General features: G+C 50.9%; 1 protein-coding gene across 13 annotated transcripts in view; it reads left to right on the plus strand.

Moving 5' to 3' along the window:
* The window catches only part of CAMTA2 (calmodulin binding transcription activator 2), a 1813542-nt gene that overhangs the window by 1129439 nt on the left and 661924 nt on the right, over nt 1-22179 (plus strand). The window lies entirely within an intron of this gene.

Genomic DNA, 22179 nt, shown 5'->3' on the forward strand with positions numbered 1-22179 from the left:
CTTCAGGGGCTTATGATCTGTTTGGACCTTGAAGGTGGACCCCGTAAGGTAGGGCCTAAAACGCCTAAGGCTCCAAACTATACTAAAACATTCCTTTTCAACAGTAGCCCACCTAAGTTCTCTACCCTTGAGTTGTCTACTGATGAATATGATAGGATGTTCTCTCCCTTTGTCATCTAACTGGGACAAGACAGCTCCAATTCCGGTGTCGCAGGCATCCGTCTGGACGATAAAGGGTCGGCTGTAGTCAGGCGCACTCAACACAGGTGCCCTACACAGACTTTCTTTCAAGCCATCAAAGGCCCTCTGACAGTCTTCAGTCCAATTAACCTTCCTAGGCTGTTTGGGTGAAGTTAGAGCTGTCAGGGGTGCAGCTATGGTTCCATAGTCTGCCATGAAATTGCGATAGTACCCAGTGAGGCCCAAAAAGGCTCTCACCTGGGTTTGAGTAGTGGGCGTCTCCCAGTTCTGTACGTCCTGTACTTTACTGGAGAGAGGTTGGATTTGACCCCCTCCTACCTCATGACCAAGATAGGTAACTTTCCCCTGAGCTATCTGGCACTTGGTGGCCTTGATAGTGAGGTTAGCCCTTTTCAAGGCCTGCAACACCTTATCCAGATGTGTCAAATGCTCTTCCCAGGTGGAACTGTAGACGGCAATGTCGTCTAAGTAAGCCACACAAAAGGCTTCCAGCCCACTGAGCGCATGGTTGACCAATCTCTGGAAGGTGGCAGGGGCATTCTTCAACCCAAAGGGCATGACCCTAAACTGGTAGAGTCCCTCAGGTGTGGAGAATGCCGTCTTTTCCTTGGCATGGTCCGTCAGAGCTATTTGCCAATAGCCTGAGGTAAGGTCAAAGGTGCTCACAAATTTGGCAGCACCTATAGTGTCCACGAGCTCATCAGCCCTGGGCAATGGGTGCGCGTCAGTTTTGGTGACGGCATTGACTCCTCGGTAGTCCACACAGAACCTCCAATCCTTGGTACCCGCCGGGGAACTTGCCTTGGGGACAAGGACCACTGGACTGGACCAGGGACTGGTGGAGGGTTCAATAACACCCAGATCCAACATCTTGGCGACCTCAGCCTGGATGTGGTTTTTGACGGTATCTGACATACGATAGCTCCTGCTTTTGACAGGCACACTGTCACCAGTGTCAATTTCGTGCTTACACCACGGTGTAAGGCCCGGTGTCAGTGAAAACAGAGGGGCATACTGCTGGAGCAAAGCCCGGCAGGCCCTCTGCTGCTCTGTTGTCAAATCGGGAGAGAGTTGTACTCCCTCCACTGAGCCATCCTGAGGGTTGCTATGCAGCAAATCAGGAAGGGGCTCACTCTCATCCTCTTCTTGCCCTGAAGCTAGCAAGAGACATGAGACCTCTGCTCGCCTGTGGAAAGGCTTGAGCCTGTTGACATGGAATACCTGGGGGGCTACCCCAGAGGCTCCCATGTCCACCAGATAATTGACTTCGCCCATCTTGGAGATGATCCTGAAGGGTCCAGTCCACTTGTCTGCCAAAGCTCTAGGCTTGGTAGGCTCCATCACAAGGATTTCCTGTCCCGGAGTCCAATCCACTTGCGAAGCTTTCAGGTCATGCCAGTACTTATTCAATTCCTGGCTGGCCTTGAGATTTGCTGTTGCCTGACCCATCATTTGTGTCATCCTCCGCCTGAGGCCTAACACATAGTCCCCCACTTGCTTGGCGGGACCTGGAGGGGTGGCTTCCAAGCCTTCTCGGATCAAGGCGAGGGGCCCCCTCACGGGATGTCCAAAGAGTAACTCAAAGGGGCTGAAACCAACACCCTCTTGAGGTACCTCTCTGTAAGCAAACAGCAGGCATGGCAGGAGGAGATCCCATTTCCTCCTTAGGGGCTCTTCCAAAGCACCTAGCATGCCCTTGAGAGTTTTGTTAAATCTCTCAACCAGACCATTGGTCTGGGGGTGGTAAGAGGTGGAGAACTTGTAGGTTACCCCGCACTCTTTCCACATGGTTTTCATGTAACTAGACATGAAGTTGGATCCTCGGTCAGAGACAACCTCCTTGGGGAATCCAACACGGGTGAAAATGCCCAGGAGAGCCCTGGCAACCACCTTGGCAGTAACAGTCCGAAGGGGTATTGCCTCAGGGTACCTGGTGGCATGATCTACCAAGACCAGGATGAACCGATGTCCACCTGAAGTGGGAGGGTCAAGGGGACCGACGATGTCGATGCCCACCCTCTCAAATGGTGTGCCAACCACTGGTAATGGCTGCAGTGGGGCAATGACCCTGCCTCCAGTCTTGCCAGACAACTGACAAGTTGGGCAGGTCCTGCAGTGGGACTCCACCTCTACTCCCATCCGTGGCCAGTAGAAATGGGCAGAGAGCCTCTGCTTAGTCTTCTTGGTCCCAAGATGACCAGCCAAGGGCACCTCATGCGCCAACTGCAGTAGGAAGGGCCTGTAAACCTGGGGTACCACCAACCTCTTGCGGGCACCAGGTTCGGGCTTAGTGGGCTCACTAACAAGGAGCTCACCCTCCCAATAAATCTTGAATGTCCTAGGCACTTCACCTTGTGCCTGGGACAGGGCCTGTTTCCTCAGGCCCTCGAGAGAGTGGCACTCTCTCTGTCCCTTACAGAAGTCTGCCCGGGAGGGTCCCCCTTCAGCTAACAAGCATTGAAGGTCGGGATGATCCTCCGGGTTGAGAACCTCTCCCACAGGAGAGTCTTCTGTCTCTTCTCCCACAGGAGTTGAGTTTGGGTTTTCCGCTGGACCCAGCCCGTCCGGAGCATGGATCCCATTGGGTGCTGTCGGAACAGCAGGAAGAGAAGGTGTTCCCTCCACAGAGGTGGCCTTCTTGGTCTTCCTTCTTCTTGCCTTAGGCCTCGCCTTTGGCTCGGATACCTGACTCACAGCCAGACCCGGTGTCACCTGTGACCTAGTGACTGCAGCAGCAGTCATGGGAAGACCATCCGAGATCAACCCCAACTCTACTAGATCATTTCCTAACAGAATGTTAGCAGGGACATTGTCCTGAACCAGGACAGGAAGCTTTGCTGTCTTGTCTCCAATCATGAGTGTGACTAGGGCTACAGGCGATAATTTGGGAGGCCCACCAGCTAACCTGGTGGTTTGCAGAGGAGCACCTTCATAGTCCTCTGGCTTGAGCAGGGTCCTGTCCACCACTGTCATGCTTGCCCCAGTGTCTCTCAAACCAGTAGAAGGCTGGCCATTCAAGAGGACACTTCTCAAAAATCTACGGGTGTTCTGTGGGATAGTCGCCAGTACTTCTGCGTACTGGTCCCAGGCCCCAAGGGACACTAAGGAAATCTCTACCGGAGCACCAAATGTGATTCCTGTAGAGGAGGGGAGGACAGTGGCCTCCACCTCAGCCACGGGGTAAGGGTAGGTCAGGCTGACAGCCTGTACTCCAAGTGCCTTACCTTTACACTTGGGGTCACCCCTTTTGTGATCCAGAGCCCCACAATCCCAACAAGTGCCAGGAGTGCGGGGTACGGTACTGGAACCACTGGGAACCTGCTTTGCAGCAGGTGGACCACTACTCTTATTCCCACCCACAGAGGACTTATCCCCACCAGATTTTTGGGTCTTAGGAGAGGAAGGTTTTGGTTTACCCGACTGTGATTGCTTTTGGGACTCCTCAGCTTTCTGAGAGGTCCCCTTTTCTTTGTCCTTGTCCTTCCCACTGGAGTCCTTAGGGGACACCCGGTGGGAGACCCACTTGTCAGCCAACCTAGCCAGCTTAAAGGGGTCCAAAATGTTCTGGTCAGCCACATACTGACGCAGCTCTGGTGAACAGGCTTCAGAAAAATGCTCAAAAAACAAGAGGTGGGACAACTCAACAAAAGTTTTCACCTTGTAACCGTCAATCCACCCCATCATGTTCATGTGCGCAGTACTCACCCAGTCAACCCAAGACACATTCTCTCTTTTCTTAAAATCCCTGAACCTTTTAAGGTATTGGGTAGGTGTCTTGCCAAACTTGGCAATCAAAGCAGACTTCATACACTCATACTGACCCCTTTCCTCCACACTCAGCTTCAGAATACAGTCATATCCAGTTTGAGGCACTCTGCTTAACAAACACTTAGCCCAATCTCTTTTATCTACATCATGAATTGCACAAGCCATTTCAAACGCTTCAATCCATTGGAGGATATCTGAACCCTCCACAAACACACCAACCAAATCTTTCATAAACTTGGTGGCTGGGGACCTGCCACTCTCAATTGGTCTAGCTGAAGTCTCCACTCTAGCTCTCTCTAGCTGGATTCTCTGACATTCAGTGTCCTTGTCTTTGAGCGCAAGATCCCTATTCTTGAGTTCCACTTGCTGTGCCAGCTCCTCTTTCTTAAGCTCAGCTTCTATTTCCAACTTGCGATATTCAAAGGCCAATTTCATCCTTAATAACTCAAGTTCCATGGAATTGCTGGGGTTTGGAACAGAGGCAGCAGGAATGGTGGCATTCCCAGAAACAGATTCAGCGACAACCCCAGGGGCAGAGTCCTCACTGGTTGCATCCCCCCCTTCATCAAGGGTTTCACCATCAGTCTGGTAGTCCACCAGGGCAGCTATCAGCTCAGCCCTAGACTTATCCACAAAGTCCAACTCCCTGGCTTCACAAGCACTCTGGAGAGCCTCTAAGCTCATCCGAGTCAATTTACCATTTGCAATGGGCTCCATTGCCTGTAATGCAGTTATTTGGTACACACCCAAACCTTAATCTAATAAAGTGCGGATATTTTGTAAGTGGCACGGTTATACACTGAGTCTTAAAACCATAAGCATCCCACCGCTGCCACCAGCTTTGTAAAGAAGACCGGTGGGGGGGTCTGTACTTCTGCTCTCTATATGGTAGAGGGGAGGCACAGAGGACCCCAGCCAAGATTCTCTAATACGGTAGCGATGGGCGAGCAATCAAGGCCTAGCTTCTCAGGAGGTGATGCAGGCTGGTTCTTAAGTACAGTGTATCCCCAAGCCCCCACAAAGGAATGTCCACACACTGTATTACTGAAAACACAGTCTTTATATAATTAATATTCAAGGGTTATGTACACTTATCACAATAACGCACTTTGTGCTCAGGAAAATCAGCAATGGTAAATATCTACAATTCTAAAGTGGTACCACTAATATTAGACCTCATTAAAGTGCATTCACAATACTGTAGAAATGGCACACAGATCAATAAGAAGGAAACCAGCAATAGAGAGAGGAGAGATAACAGAGGGTTGAAACAATAGGCAGAATACTGGCCCTTGCTACTGGACACAGTTCTGTGTGGAGATCCCCCCACCTGGGCAACCTGCAAAATAAAGAGATATAACACCAGCCCAGTCCAGATATTGTTCAATAGTCTATTTCTCTCCTATAATGTTTTTACCCCCCCAATGTACCTGGTGGAGTCGAGTTCCTCGAAAAGGCGTCGACAAGCGTCGAGGGACTCGCTGTTCGGCGACGGGGAATCGACGGCCCTTCTTGAATGCCTTCCTTTTCAGGCGGGAGGCACGGGGCGTCGAACGTCCGTCGACAAACGAGGCCGAACGTTGTCGAAGAGGCGGCAGCTCCGTCCGAGCGGTGCTCGTCGGCGTCGGGGCGTCGGCGTCCTGCAAGGCGGAGGTGTGCGGGGCACCTCGATGACAATAGTTCTGGACCGCAAAGATTGTAGAGACGGGAGCCCAGCAAGGGCGTCGAGTCGTCCGAGTCTTTGGGGTCGTCGGGTGGCGGGAAACCCACCGGCAGGTTTCTCCTCGGCGCGTTGGTCGTCCTCGACTTTCTCCGGCAGGATAAGCGGTCGACGATGCGGTCGAGAGAGTCCTTCGATTGAATGTTCTTAGGCAAGGAGCGGACGGCTCCGGTCGTCGGCGGCTCGGCGTCAAGTGGTTCCCCCGGCTGGGCAACACAACTTCGGCGGGCCTCCAGCGGTTGCACAGACCTGCGAACCCTGGTCGACGGCAATGGACTTCGACAGCGTCGATGTCCGGGTGCTTTACTTCGGTCTCCTCGGCAGTCCCCTTCTCCGGTCGGCAGCCTTTCGATGGTCTGGCGTCCAGGGAGCTTCGGCGAAGATTCAGCGGTGCTCGATGGTCCCTCGGAGCACGGGAAGAGGGCGCCTTACCAGGTCCTCTCTCGGGTCAGTCCTCGACAATTTCGACAACCTTCAGTTCCGTCGAAGCAAATGCCACAGCAAGTCTTCTTCTTCCAGCTGGACGTCGAGGATCAGCAAATCCAGTTACTCTTGAGTGGAGACTCAGCTTCTGAATGCTTCTGAACAATTTCCAGTGGTGAGAGGTCCCCAGATATACTATTCTGTCTCTCATCCATACTGCTGGCACACACACAGCAGCCAATCACACAGAAGGGCATTCATGCAGTCAGTCAGCCAATCAGGCACACAGTGCATTCAGGCCACACTCCTCCCTTTCAGACACTCACAACAAGGAATGTGGATTGGGACAAGTACCCAGCCATTCAACACTACACACTGCATTCAGGCCAGTTTCGGGCAGGGCTGTCTCAGTCTTTGTCTCTCATGCCAGAAACCAGACAACCACAACAAGGAGTGTATATTGGTCACACACTCCATTCACCCAGGTCCCACCCACAGGAGGTACCCACAACATACAGTCAAAGGGAAGGCTCCAGTCAGTCTAGCTGGGCCTTCACAACAACACCATATATGGAACTTCCACCCAACAGCCAGTCAGGGGGAAGGGACAGAGTCAGGGCTTCCCAGGACTTTGGGAAAACAAGATAACAGGCAATAGAAAGCAAGAGGCCACAGGGGCCATCTTGTTTCCTATCAGGAATCAACTGATTCCAATGGCAAGGCCTGGGTATCCCAAAATGGAGGACACCCAGAGCACCTGTCAAATTCAGCATGGAGCTGCCACCAGCCCATACCCTGCTCTGTGGGCCACCCACAGGTGCCCAAAAACATACACTAGGGGCACAGGGTTGTACCCCTACCCATGGGTGCCATAAGGGTATCCCATGGGTCTGTTCACCAAACCAAAAGAGAGCTGCACTGCCAGGAGTCCCTCATGGACTCCTGGGCAGAAAACATGACAGAACACACGGTAAAAACAGAAAAAGGACAAGGATTCAGAGGCCCTGTCCCTCAGATGCATTTCCGGCATCACAGTACTGAAGATACATAAACCCTTCATAGACCTACCTCAGTGTAGACCGGTCATAAACAGCATCGGCTCATCAACAGAACACATTTCAGAGTACATAGACCATTTTCTGCAACCGTTGGCAGCAGGATTTACTTCATACTTAAAAGATATTACTCATACCATTCAACATTTGGAAAATATATACTGGGAACCAGACTATTGGTTTGCTACACTGGACGTAACAGCACTGTATACCAGTATAATTCATGAAAAAGGAATATCAACAAACCATTTTCTGAAGACCAGATCAATATCCTATCAAGGCCAGAATGCAATGATGCTAAAAATGCTCCCCTTTACCCTTACAAACAACATCTTCTGTTTTGGAGACCAACTATATAAACAAATACAGGGGAAAGCGATGGGCACTAAATTTGCGCCAATATACGCAAATCTATATATGGGTCACTTTGAGACACAGCATGCATGGAAACATCCAGACTTCACCCATCATAACAGGATAGCCTTTTGGGGCAGATACATAGATGATATAATCACATGGATTGGCACAGAAAATCAGCTTCTGCAATATTTGGAATATGTAAACAAGAATGACTATAACTTACAACTTACCATTCAGTACAACAAACAAGCCATAGACTTTTTGGACCTCCACTTATACATACAAAACCAAACCATCCACACTACTTTGTATATAAAACCAACGGCAGTGAACAGTATCTTACATGCTTCCAGCAATCCCCTCCGTCACATCATACAAAATATACCATATGGTGAATTTCTAGGCACAAAAAAATGGTTCTACCGATGAAGAATACAGAAAACATAGTGACACAGCCGTTACCAAATTTGAATTTAGAGGATACGATACAAAATACCTCAAAAAAACAATAGAAAGGACAACCAACAAACTGTCACGATGCCCGCTCCCGGGGAGCCGGCTCAGGCCCTGCGTCCCCGAAAGCGGACATCAAGTCCCCGGGGAAGGTCCCAGCAACCCCTTATAGGGGCCCTTTGGACAGCGTCCTGGCGCCTATGGCGCCAGGCTCATAGAAAACGTCAGTCCTGGCGCCATAGGCGCCACGCTCATTATGAAAGTGTTTGGGTGCACTTACCTGATGCAGACCATGCTGCAGAACCCCGGCCTCCTTGAGGCCTGAAAGGAACTACTTTACCTGTGGGACTCATTTACCACCCCGGGCGTGGTCGGGGAAGGATACATACCTGATTGGAGGAAGGACACATTCTAGGAACTTCTTCCAAGGCTATTTAAACCACACCCGATCAGCCACACGTGCTTCGCGTTGTTCTGCATCTAGCAGCTGGACGCTCACCGTGTCTGCTCCTGCGTCCTGACTTCTGCCACACCTGCCAGCATCCTGAATCACCTGCAAAGGAAGGGAACAAGAGAACAGAAGAAGGAAAAGGCCTCACCTGCTAAATCTGCATCCCAGAGACATTTCGCCGACAATCCTGAAAAGGAAGACATTTATTTTTAAAAGCACATCGCATCGATCGCTGCAGCGCCGCATTCTACTCACCTTTACAGGGCGCCTCCATGTTCAGCAGCGACCATCCGGATTCGCAGTCGCGCCCCCACGCCTAGGCAGAAAAAGACAAGAACAAAGGTGAGAGAAAGAAGGGAAAAGGGAAGCTAAAACTCCATGTCAAGACTTACCTGTTGGGTCATTCCCTTTTCATTTCGGGTCCGCGCCGCATCCAGGCATTTTCGGACCCCGGCCCCTAAGGGGAAAAAAACATCAGCGTTAATGAGTGAATGAAAAGACATTGCCAAAACACTCATTAAAGACTTCCCTGATTTCCACAAGGATTTCACCGCTCACCTCGGGTCGGTGCCTGTTCCCCGGCATTCCGTACCCCGGCCCCTATGGGGAAAAAGACACTAGCATTAGAACATTAATGCATGGACACAAGGGGAACCACTTATAGAAAAACTTACCTGGAAGCCAAGCAAGTTTGGTTCTCACCCATCCGAAAATCCAGTGACGTAACTGGATACCAACGCGCCCCTGCATCAGAAGCAGGATGGAGAGCTCGTCCTTCCAGACCCTAAGGTGAGACGCTACGGGGAAGCACAGCAGGGTTTTGAGGAGGGTGAGAGGGGTAAATGGGAGGCCGATTGCATTACCCCGCAGACAGTTAACCCCCTATTCTCACCTACAGAAGGATACTTCTGCGAGTCAGACAAGCCAGATCTGGGGCCCGGTCCAGTCCGTCTTCCGAACCCTGCGCATCACCTTAGACAAGGTCACAGCAGCGCGAACCAGGCCAGCGCCCCCGTGGGAGTCAGGTGAGCGTTACACAAACCAAGATAAGAATAACTACAAAATAAGCAAAAACAACCTCGGAGACATTGAAAATAGGATATATTACAACTTACAGCACCAACAATAAAACAATTAAGACAATTCTAGAAAGAAATTGGAATCTCTTAAGAACAGACCTAGACATGATGCACATCTTGGACAACCAACCAAGCATATGCTTCCGCAGATGCAAAAACCTAAAACTACTCAGCCTGTCATTCTTTGACAACATCAAGTATCAAAAGTCCAAAAAAACGACAATACAAGAACAACAGTCATGGCTCAAAATACCAACACAAGGAAACTACAAGTGTGTCCAGTGTCAGATATGTGTACATATGGTAAATGGCAAAAAAAATTGAGAAACCAAATGGAATTCAATCTACCATCAAACATCATATTAATTGCAACAGTGCATATGTTGTATATTGCATAGAATGTAAATGCAACAAGAAATATATAGGAAGTACAATTAGAAAGCTCAAAATCAGAATCGGTGAACATCTAAGAGCCATAGCGAACAAAGATACCAGATCGTCGCTGGCTATACATTTTCAGGAAGAACATCAAGCACCAGACATGGCAAAAATCAAGTGCTATGGGATTGAAAACATTCTGATCCCAACCAAGGGAGGAGACATGGAGAGGAAAATGTGCAAGAGAGAATCATTTTGAATCTGTACTATGGATGTCAATCACACTGGTTTGAACATTGATCAGGAGCTACACTATTTTTTGTGATATCTATAATGCATGATCCTTTAATTTAATGTATAATTAGGAACTGTAGTCTCTCTAATATAATATTTCAAATTGATTGTTTTAGATGATACAATAGAAAACCAAATAAACCAAGTTGGGGAGATGCTAGTAAACCACGTAGAGACAATCCAGCCGAAGAATATCTGTTGCACACAATTACCCCTGATGACTTTTTGCATGTAAATACAACAAGGAGGGAAGGGAGAAAAAAGCCAGTCCTCATCAATAGGGATACTATATGACCTAAAATAGCTAATTAATGCAATCATTAGCACCAAGGATAACTCCTTATACAATTAGTAATATGCAAGCACTGTATAAGAGTCAACGTAAAAATAATACAATATCCAGCGTAAAGACAGATTCGCACGCACATGCAGTGATCCTAATACAAAGGGTCCCAATCCAAAATGGTCGGTGTACGTAACATCATCACGTGGAGAGCGTTTGACATCAACACAATCTTTAAATAACATTGTACGTTACCGAACGATGCACGGCAATCGTACCGCGTAGCAAAAGGCCAAACATCATATTACAGGAACGAACAACAAGGTATGTGTAACCTCTTTCTTCAAAATAAATCGTACATTATAGCAAGATGGCAGGTAATCTTATGGCACAAAGATATTAGTGCATGTAAACAATAGCATGAGAACCGCAAGCAATATAGCTAAAACCAAAGGTGCTCCATCTAGTGACCAAAAGTAAACCAGGTTCTAAACATAGATTAGCAATGAGCTTCATTAACCTGACAGTAACCCATCATTGGGACTGAACAAGTCTATTTCCTATTTACTTCCAGAGACCAATTTAAGAATACAGCCTTATGAACATAGGCGGCAGACAGGAGAATCAGCCCACAAATCCACAGCAACCACACAAAGTATAAAATATCAGACAAGTAAGCAAACAGACGCTGCCAATATTCATTATTGTAAGAAAATATTGCAATATATTTGGGCGAACGTAGTTTTCTCTCTTCTCTTAGACATACAACCAACTGAGCATTATAATGAAATCAAAACTATTATTATCCCCTGAAGAACCGTCAGCACGTAGACCGGGAAACACGTGTCGGGAAAGGAAAAGCAAGGGCGCCACATGCGATTGGGCAAAGGCATAGCCCTCAGACCACCATAAGAACCAGTGAAGGCATAGCAATGAAATAAGTGCACAGAAAACACACAGACTAAACCAATCCAACCAAGGAGCACAAAGTACAATTGTAATCCGCAGATAAAATTGAGAAAGTATTTGCAGCATAAAATTGGACATTCTCATTGGAAGCCACCAATTCAATGAAATGAATGTGAGAAATTAGACTACCTGTACTGAATAACACGCAATTCAAGTATGGGATGTATGAAAAGAATACACTGTTAAGATATGTATTTCTCCAGCATGGGGTCTGGCATGGATTCACATGCTCATGAATATTCCCGTCAGGCCGGGAATCCTCGGTAAAGAAAAAATCAGTATCAGTTTCGTTTCTGATCTGTCTTTCTCAGTAATAACCAATCACTGGTCTCTGGGTCATACTGCCCCCAGCCAATGACTGCCCTCTCCCTACGCCCCACCTCTGGCAGCCATCTTTAGATTTTTACCGCACGCTCAAGTGTTGGCAGTCCTCGTGTTTAGCTTTCGAGCTTTTGCTGCGTTGTTGCGCTTTTTCAAAGAGAATTTCTCATTTTTCGGTCAAATAGAGCCTCAAGCTCCACCGTCTCTACATCCGATTAACGGGGATCCGTGTCAGATTTTTCTACGCCCCTCAAGGGTGAAGATTACGTCGAGTTACACTTCTTGGAGGATTCCAGAAGTTTCAGCGGCCTACCCGAACATGGCCCAGGAGAAAGGAAGCTTGACGCCCGGAAAGCTGTTCAGGGTTTGCCCTGGGTGCCAGCTGCAGAATGTGTTCAAGGAGGACGAGCACTCGAAATGTCTCTACAGCCTTCATGAGGACAAAACGCACGTGGAGAAGGACTGTGCGTTTTGCAGGAACATGTCAGAACGGACCATCAGGGACCGACACCTTCCTCTCTCCAACTGGCTGGAAGGAAAGAGCCCGTCAGGTGAGAAGAAGAAGAAGTCCGAGCTTTCTTCTAAGTCCTGTGAGGGCGCCCCGGCGACGGGGGCCCAACAGAAGGTAAAGCACCGCACTGGGAGTGCCGAACGGTCGGGCTCCTCGGCTGCCAGGCAGGGCGCACCCTCTCCAGCGCCATCAACCATGAGCCAACGCGCTGGCTCAGGGAAGAGGAAGGCCGAGAACCCGGCGAAGCTTCTGGAGAGGCCCCGGTCGAGCTCGAAGGATCCGGCCGAGGGGGAGCGAGGCGGTGACCCTCCCCCCAAGGTGAAGGCCACAGGCCCACACAAGGTGGTAAAGGCCTTGATTCACCCGGCCAAGGCCTCTATCGAGGAAGTCACGACGCCCTGGCGCAGCCTGTGGAGGCTACACCAGTGGAGGCAACCTTGTGGCCCAGAGTCTCCCTGCCTCCGTGGAGGGAAGCCTCTTTCAGACCCATCGAAAAGACCCCTGTGAAGAATCCGGCGGAAAAAGAGGGGGTGGGGTGGCCATTGTGGACATGGACACAGCATCCGAGGAGGAGCTGGTAGAAGTCTTATACGCCCTCGTCGAGGCCCGTGCCCACGGGAGGGATCCTGACGGAGGTGACAACGAGAGTGACGGTGGCACCGGCGAGGGTCCTAGTCACCCGTCGCTTCCGGAGCCGCAGGATAACTCGGTGGCCATTTTGTTGGCGATACAATCCTTATGTTCGGAGATAAGGACGAGATTTCCCTTACCACCGACGGAGGATCCGGAACCAGGCTCGACGGAGGAGCCAGAACCAGGCCCGGCGGGAAGCCCCCCGAACAAGAGAAGACGGATCCATCCAGCCCCGCCTATTCAGCTCTCGCGGCCTGCTCAGCTTTTACCCACGTCCCTAGTCCCCCGTCCCTGGGGATGACACGGTAACGGACACGGACACAACGGGTACCGACGACGACAGCAGTGACAACGTGACGGAGCTCCCATCGCCCCCAGCCCGGGCTTCCCCACCCGACAAGATCGGATCTTTCCATGCAATGATCACCAGGGCATCCAAGCTTTTTCAGCTCTGCCCCAAAGAGAAGAAGGAAGGTTTCCTTTGCCAACAGCGCGAGGCCAAGAGGAAGACAGTCCTCGCCGTGCCTCTGCTGGATGACATCTGGGACGAGGGTCTGACCCTTCTCAAGAACCTGCCTACGACGCCTGCCAAGAGGGATCGGTATGAGAAAAGGTACCGGGTCCCCGACGTGGCCCCTTTCTGCCTTAGGCCACAACCGACCCCTGACTCGGTCGTCCCAGCGGCGGCCAAGAAGAAAGCGGGGTGGGCATCGGCCTCAACGTCAACTTCCTCACCGGACGTCGAAGGAAAGAAGCTGGACGCAATGGGACGAGTTATCTCGTCGGCGGCAACAACGATTAAGGCGGCCAACGCCCTCACGATCGTGGCCCGCTACGACAGGGAGTTATGGTACAAGAATGCCCCCCTGTTGGACTTCCTACCGGATGACAAGAGGGCCGAGGCCCTGGAGATCTTGCAAGAAGACGATGTTGCCATTACGGTGGCAACGGACATTGCCGACACCGGTTTCCGCCAGCTAGGCAACGGTGTTTGCCTTAGACGACGAGGGTGGTTCAAGGCGACGGATTTCCACCAGGACGTATAAGCCAAGGTTTTGGACCTGCCGTTCGAAGGGAACAATCTGTTTGGGAAAACAGTGGATGAGTCCCTCCAAGCCGTCAAGGCGGACACGGAGACAGCTAAGGCCCTAGGCGTTCTCTGGCAACAAAGGCCGTCCTTTCGGAGCACCGGAGGCAAGCAGGGTGCCTCCAAGGGATTCGGCTGTGGCTCCTCTATGTACCGCCAAGCGGCCCGCTCCTCGTCGCAGGAAGCCTATAGAGGACGAGGCAAGTCGGGTGGACCCGGCCGTCGTCGCCAGGGAAGCCAAGGCAGCAAGGCGTCCACCAAGCAAGATTGAACCGACAGCGGTGTCGGGCCCCCACCGAAGCACCCGGGTGGGAGGCCGGCTGGGGAAGTTCGTCAGCGTGTGGGAGTCCATCTCCACCTACCGTTGGGTGCTGGACGCCCTGGCCCAGGGGCACGCCCTCGAATTTCTAATAAAGTGCCCCAGCATTCCACCTGTGGCCAGGAAAGAAAATCACGTTCCTCAACTGCTTTTGGAGGTAAGGGCGATGCTCAAAAAAAGGTGCCATTGAGCTCGTCCCGAAGAGGCTCCGGGGCTCCGGAGTATACTCAAGGTACTTCCTTGTGAAAAAGAAGACAGGAGGATGGCGCCCCATCCTGGACCTGCGACGACTGAATAAGTACATCAAGGCACAGAAGTTCCGGATGGTCACCCTCCAGCACGTGCTGGGACAGCTGGAGGAGGGCGATTTCCTGTCGTCGTTGGATTTGGAGGATGCTTACTTCCACATCCCCATTCTAAAAAGGACACTGAAAGTTCCTCAGGTGCGAGGTCCAAGGACGGCACTACCAGTTCAAGGCCCTCCCGTTCGGATTGAAGTCGGCACCCAGGGTGTTCACCAAGTGCCTCGCGCCGGTGGCGGCGCGGCTGCGTCTGCAGGGGATCCACGTCTACCCCTACCTGGACGACTGGCTCATCCGAGCAAGGACAAGGGAGCTCGCCGTAGATCACACACCGAGGACCGTCCAGCTGCTCACGAACCTGGGATTCTCCATCAACTTTCCCAAATCCCACCTTGTCCTGTCGCAAGTCGCACTGTTTCTGGGAGCCAAGCTCGACACAGTGGCGCGTCTGGCCTCGCCGTCGGAGGAAAGGACGAAGGCCATCTTGTGCAAGGTGCAGCGTCTGCTGGCCACAGACGTGGCCAGGGTGAGGTCCATCAAGTCCCTCCTCGGGATGATGTCCTCCTGCATATATCTTGTGCGCCTGTGTAGGCTTCAGATGCGCCCTCTGCAAGAGTTCCTCGACGCCCGCTGGATCCAAGCGACGGGCAGCTTCGAGGACAGGATCCCGCTCAACGAGACCTTCCGACGAGCGATCCGGTGGTGGGGCACCCGCGCTCATCTGACGGTGGGCACAGACTTTCAGACCCCATCCCACCAGATAACGGTGATGACAGATGCCTCCCTGGAAGGGTGGGGAGCGCACACCGGAGAACTTCACACGAGAGGCCTTTGGCTCCCGGAGGAGAAACAGCTTCACATCAACATTCTGGCGCTCCGTGCAGTGTTCTGGGCCCTCAGGTCCATTCTCCCGTCCCTCAAGGGCAAGGTGGTGAGAATCTTCACCGACAACACCACCACGATGTTCTACTTTCGGAAGCAGGGAGGAACCAGATCCCCAGCCCTCTCCAAGGAAGCCCAGGATCTGTGGCATTGGGCCATCGCCCAAGGGATGTTTCTAGTGCCCTTTCATCTGGCAAGGATAAAGAACACCATCACCGACTCACTCAGCAGGGAGTTGCGCTCGTGCCACGAGTGGGAACTACGTCAGGATCAAGTGGATCGACTCTTCCGACGATGGGGAAAACCGCAGATCGACCTGTTCGCGATGGCGACGAACTCCAAGTGCCAGAGGTTCGCCAGCAGGTTCCCCCAGGCGAGGAGCATGGGCGATGCCTTCTCGTTCCCCTGGGACGGCTTGTTCCTATATGCGTTCCCTCCGTTGCTGCTCCGACTCGTCAACCAGCTCAAGAGGTCCCGGTGCAGGATGATCCTCGTCGCACCGGCGTTGCAGAGGCAGATCTGGTTCCCGGACCTTCTGGACTTGTCAGCGTCCCCACCAGTCAAGCTGCCGACGGACGCGGATCTTCTCTCCAGAGAAGGAGGCGCCATACTTCATCACGACCCGGAGTCGCTGAACTTGCAGGCCTGGCTCCTGCAGCACTAGAGTTTGGGGGGTACGATATCATGGCTGACTGCAGAGAGGTCCTTGCAAAAGCCAGGGCGTCCTCAACTCTCAAGTGCTACGGACATAAGTGGAAGAGGTTCTCTGTCTGGTGGATTCTCTACGGATTACGGCCCCTCAAGTTCTGCCGTACCTACTGTCGCTGGCCAAGGCTGGACTGGCTCACGCCTCCATCAAGATACATCTGGCTGCGATCTCCCGATACACCTTAACCACAGGACGGGCGTCCTTGTGGTCCCATCGCCTGGTGAAGGAATTTATGAAGGGACTGTTCCAATCGTTCCGTTGAAGTTCCTGTCATGGAAGACTGCGTTTCTTGTGGCCATCACCTCCGCACGATGAGTGGGATAGATCCAGGCCCTATCGTGCAAGCCTCCATACTTGACTTTTCACGACACGAGGGTGGTGCTGAGGACGCACCCCTCCTTTATGCCCAAGGTGCCGTCGGACATCCACCTCAACGAGCCCTTGGTGTTATCTGTTTTCTTCCCGTCGCCTTCCTCACCGGCCAAGAGGACTTTGCACTCACTGGATGTGGCTAGAGCGCTGAAGTTCTACGTGGACCGCACGAAGAGTTTTCGGAAGACATCACAGCTATTTGTGAACTTTGGACTTGTGAACCAAGGGAAGGCTCTCTCGAAGGCTTCCATTTCCAGATGGTTCTCCGGCTGCATCATGCACTGTCATCGGTCGGCAAACCAACCGTTGCTTGGCCGTCCGAGAGCCTACCACAGCGTTCTTGTCTGGTGTGCCCCTGCTGGACATCTGCAGGGCTGCTACGTGGAGGTCGACACACACCTTCATGAGATTCTACTGTGTCGACCGGGATTCCAGAGAGGAGTCCAGGGTCGGCCAAGCGGTGCTGCGCTGGTGAGGAGGTAAGAATTGCTTAATGTTCAGTTTTTGATGTAATGCTTAATGTTGAGCCTTTGCCACCTCCCGTTGGTTGTACATGTGTGTACTGCTATGTATTCTTATATTTATGAGCATGTGAATCCATGCCAGACCCCATGCTGGAGAAGTAACAAGTTACTTACCTGTAACTGTTGTTCTCCAGCATGGGTCTGGCATGGATTCACATGTGAACCCTCCCTCCTACCCCTTTGCGGCTCTTCACTTGGTCATACTGCCACTTTGCGTGCTACCAAATCTGAAGATGGCTGCCAGAGGTCGGGCTTAGGGAGAGGGCAGTCATTGGCTGGGGGCAGCATGACCCAGAGACCAGTGATTGGTTACTACTGAGAAAGACAGATCAGACACGAAACTGATACTGATTTTTTCTTTACCGAGAATTCCCGGCCTGACGATGGGGAATATTCATGAGCATGTGAATCCATGCCAGACCCATGCTGGAGAACAACAGTTATAGGTAAGTAACTTGTTCCTTTCATAAACTTTACCAATAAACCATTGCTGCAGAATACAGCACATACCCAAGAAGAGAGACCCTTTTCTTCAAGACAGTGTGTAGCGCAAGAATATATGGTTCAACCCCCCCTTTATTTTTTGCAAGTGTTGTTATAGTTTCTTGTACAGCCTCAGGAAGGGAACCATATTCGCAGCAAGCACTACCCCAAACTCCACAATACAGAGTACAAAGAGAGTAGCGCCATATCCTGTACAGGCTGAAAACTCAGGCTTTTTCAAGTATGCTCTGAAGACCACTGCATCTATCCCCACGCCTGCAAGTGAAGGAATGGCATGGAGAGCTGCTTCATGCATACTCTCACACTATGCATGGTGCAAACACTACCCAGCAGATCAGCGCCTCACAGATATGCTATGCTCTGAAGAGGACCACTCTTGGATGCAGTGGTCCTCTTCAGAGCATATTATATCTGAGACGCTGATCTCCTTGGTAGGGCTTGCACCATGCATAGTCTGAGAGTATGCATGAAGCAGCTCTCCATGCCATTCCTTCACTTGCAGGCGTGGGGATGGATGCAGTGGTCCTCTTCAGAGCATATATCTCTGAGAGGCTAATCTGCTGGGTAGTGTTTGCACCATGCATAGTCTGAGAGTATGTATGAAGTGTCTCTCAATGCCATTTCTGCACTAGCAGGCCTGGGTATGGAGACAGTGGTCCGGCTCCCAATGCCATTCCTTAACTTGCACGTCTGAGGATGGATGCAGTGGTCCGGCTCTCAATGCCATTCCTAAACTTGCAGGCGTGGGGATGGATGCAATGGTCTGGCTCAATGCCATTCCTTCACTAGCAGGCGTGGGGATGGATGCAGTGTTCCGGCTCTCAATGCCATTCCTTAACTTGCAGGCGTGGGGATGGATGCAGTGGTCCGGCTCTCAATGCCATTCCTTCACTTGCAGGCGTGGGATGGATGCAGTGGTCCGGCTCCCAATGCCATTCCTTCACTTGCAGGCATTGGGATGGATGCAGTGGTTCGGCTCTTCTCCCTCTCCCTCTGTATATCGGAGGTCACTCCACCCCAGACTCTCTGGTGGTGACTACTACAAGAAAGAGGGCAGGGGTCCCTTTGTCAACCTCAGAGGCACCCTCTGATAAGGAAGGTAAAAGACTTTATGCCCTTGGGAAGAGGGGCACAGTCGCAGCATTGTTTTCAACACGTATTGCCAACAACACGACCTTGTTGGCCAGCTACGCCGATGCTCAGTGGGCCTTCCTACAAGAAGGCATACAGGAGGTTCCCGAACCACTACGTACTTGTCTCCTGACCACTGTCACTGAGGGCAGACAAGTGAACCAAAGCATACTTAAGAACACTTTGGACTCTGCCAGGCTGGTCGATACCTGGCGCAGGGCACACATCTGAAAAGACATGCGTGGTTACGGAACTCTGAATTCAAGCCAGAGACGCAGGCCTCACTTATGAATAAACCCGTGGAAGAATCCAACCTGTTTGGGAAAGTGGTCGACGAGGCCCTCGAGACCGCAAAAAAGGAGCATGTCACCCTAAAAACACTAGACCAAATTACACAGAGACCCTCTGCAAGACAAGGATCTGGGTCCAGGCGGCTTTTTCGTGGCCAACGCTTCCCTCAACAACAATACTCCTCGGGGAAACAATTGGAATTCTCCACAGGGAACCAGCGGATACACCACCCCGTATCCCTAAAGGGGTCAGCGTCGTGGGAAAGGAAGGGGCCGGTACTCTACCCCTAGAGGCTCCCCGGCCTCAGGTTCAAAATGACGTGAAGATTCAGGTCCCCTCCCATGCCTCCCCGGTCGGGGGCCGGCTAACATCGTTCCTTCAGGCATAGAAGGGGATAATTACAGACCAGTGGGTGCTAAAGACAGTGGCCCACGGGGACTTATAGAGTTGAACCGGTCCCCAACATTGAGACCTCCACGAGCAAGACGACTAAAACCAGACTCTTCATATTCTTCTTCAGGATGTTGAGACACTACAAGAAAAAGGAGCCATAGAAGTTGTGCCTCTGTCACAGGTAAAAGAAGGTGTTTATTCAGTGTACTTCCTTGTACCCAAAAAGGATATAACCATGCGCCCTGTTTTAGATCCGCGTCCAGCGAACAAGTTTGTAAAGCCACCAAAGTTCTGCATGGTCACTCTTCAGGAAGTAATTCCCCTGCTATCACAGGGGGATTACATGGCAACACTGGACATGAAAGATGCACACTTTCATATTTCAATAATGCCAGCGCACAGAAAATACCTCAGATTTATGATACAAGACAAGCATGATCAATTCAAGCTACTTCCCTTCGGCATAGCATCTGCACCAAGGGTATTTACAAAGGTACTAGAGGTGGCAGCAGCACATCTGCGCAGGCAATCCATCCCGGTCTATCCTTACCTCGACGACTGGCTCATAACAGGGGACTCTTACGAAACATATCTGTCAAATACCCAAAAGACGATAGATCTTTTATTCAGTCTGGGATTCTATCAACGAGAAAAAATCCCGCTTAGACCCCAGTCAGGTCAAACAGTTCCTAGGGGCTGTAATTCAAATAAAGGATGGCCTCGTCTTCCCCTCCAACGAGAGGGTTCAAACCATGTTGTTTCAAATCACTCAGTATGTAGCCAGTTGAGAGGTGACGGTACGCAAGGCTATGCGACTGCTAGGATTGATGGCGCCATGTATCTACATGGTTCGTCACGTGCGCTTGCGCCCAATGCAGGAATGGCTCAACAGCCATTGGTGTCAGGCCAGCGGACTGTGGGATGATCTAGTGGTTGTCTCGCTGGCCCTCGTTCTTTCGCTGCAATGGTGTTCGAGGGACAACCTCTTGAAGGGGAAATCCTTCACCACCCCCGCAGTGGAAGCCACTCTAACTACAGATGCGTATCTCACAGGGTGGGGAGCTCACGTGCTTCAACAAACAGCGCACAGAGTTTAGTCGTCAGACATAGCATCCAACCACATAAACCTGTTAGAACTGTTGGCAGTGTTGAAAGCCCTAAAAGCTTTCTAGACAAAACTGCAGGGGAAGACGGTCCTGATCCTCAGACAGCACCACGGCCATGTACTACCTGAACAAACAAGAGGGCACTCACTCTCCAGGGCTGTCCAAACTGTCCCAGCACATTTGGAAGTGGGCTCTCAACGCAACATGTTCCTGTTATCACAACATGTTCCTGTTATCACAACATGTTCCAGGGGAACTCAATCTTCTAGCAGACATACTCAGCAGAGATTTCCCGTTGCCCATGGAGTACGAATGGCGATTACACTGAGACATTGTATCCAATGTTTTCGCAGAATGGGGCTTCCCAGAGATCGATTTGTTCCCAACTCTGGAGAATGCCCAATGCCAAGAATATGCCTCCAGGTACCCACTCCAAGGAGAACGGTCTCTGGAAGACATGGTCAGGGAAATTTGTTTACACGTCCCTCCACCCCACCGACTCCCGTTCTCACCAAGATGCACCAGGAACCAGTCATGATACTAGTGGCCCCCATGTGGGCCCGCCAACCCTGTTAAGTTCATCTGATGGAGATGTCCCTATCTCCTCCAATCAAACTGCCTTGCCCGTACAACATGTTGTCGCAAGACAGAGGGGAGATGCTTCACCCATGCCCGCAGACATTGAATCTAGCGGCCTGGCTCCTGAGGTCATAGAGTTTGGGCACCTGCAGCTCCCTTAGATGTATGGACATTCGCAGGGAGGCAAGAAAACCGAACACTAGTTATTGCTAATCCAGTAAATCGAAACGGTTTGTCATCTGGTGCAACTCAAAGAGCATTAACCTGATTAACTGCTCTCCCACACACATTGTTTTGTACCTAACTCATCTACTTGACTCAGGCCTGGTCTTTAACTCTCTAAAGGTTCACTTAGCTGCGCTTTCAGCCTACACTACATCACAACAGAAAGTGTCATGGTGGACGATACCAATTATTAAAGCTTTCATGGAGGGAGTGAAAAGAATTCCCCCTTCCATTTCTAACCCGGCTCCCGGATGGGACCTAAACATGGTGTTAACTAGGCTTATGGGGGCTACTTTTGACCCCATGAACAAAGCAAATCTTAAAGATCTCACCTATAAGACTGCTTTTTTAATAGCTATTACTTCCATTAGGAGAGTAAGTGAACAAAAAGCGCTCTCAGTCCTAGATCCCTTTGTAACAGTTCACAAAGATGAGGTGGTTCTACACACTCATCCTTGGTTCGCGCCTAAATTCATTTCTAAGTTCCATGCGAACCAATCTCTAGAACTACCAACGTTCTTTCAAAATCTTTTATATAAAAAAAAAATCTTTTGGATAAAACTCGACCACTAAGAAAGACTAATCAGTTTTTCGTTTCAGTGGCAGCAGGAGGAGAAGGAGACGCAGTCTCCAAATCCACTATCTCTAGATGGATTGTCAAATGTATCACACACTGCTACAGTCTTGCCGAGAGAGCTGCCCATCAAGCCTAGAGCACATACTACTCGAGGCATTTGCAAAGCAGCAACCTGGATTCTGTACACACCTTTACAAAACACTGTTGCCTAGACTCATTCTAGGTCTGATTCTCAGGTGGGACAGGCAGTACTTTTCACTACTGTTCCTTCTCACAACC

Source organism: Ambystoma mexicanum, chromosome 1p (assembly GCF_040938575.1).
Source record: "Ambystoma mexicanum isolate Mex_15411 chromosome 1p, UKY_AmexF1_1, whole genome shotgun sequence".
NCBI lineage: Eukaryota > Metazoa > Chordata > Amphibia > Caudata > Ambystomatidae > Ambystoma > Ambystoma mexicanum.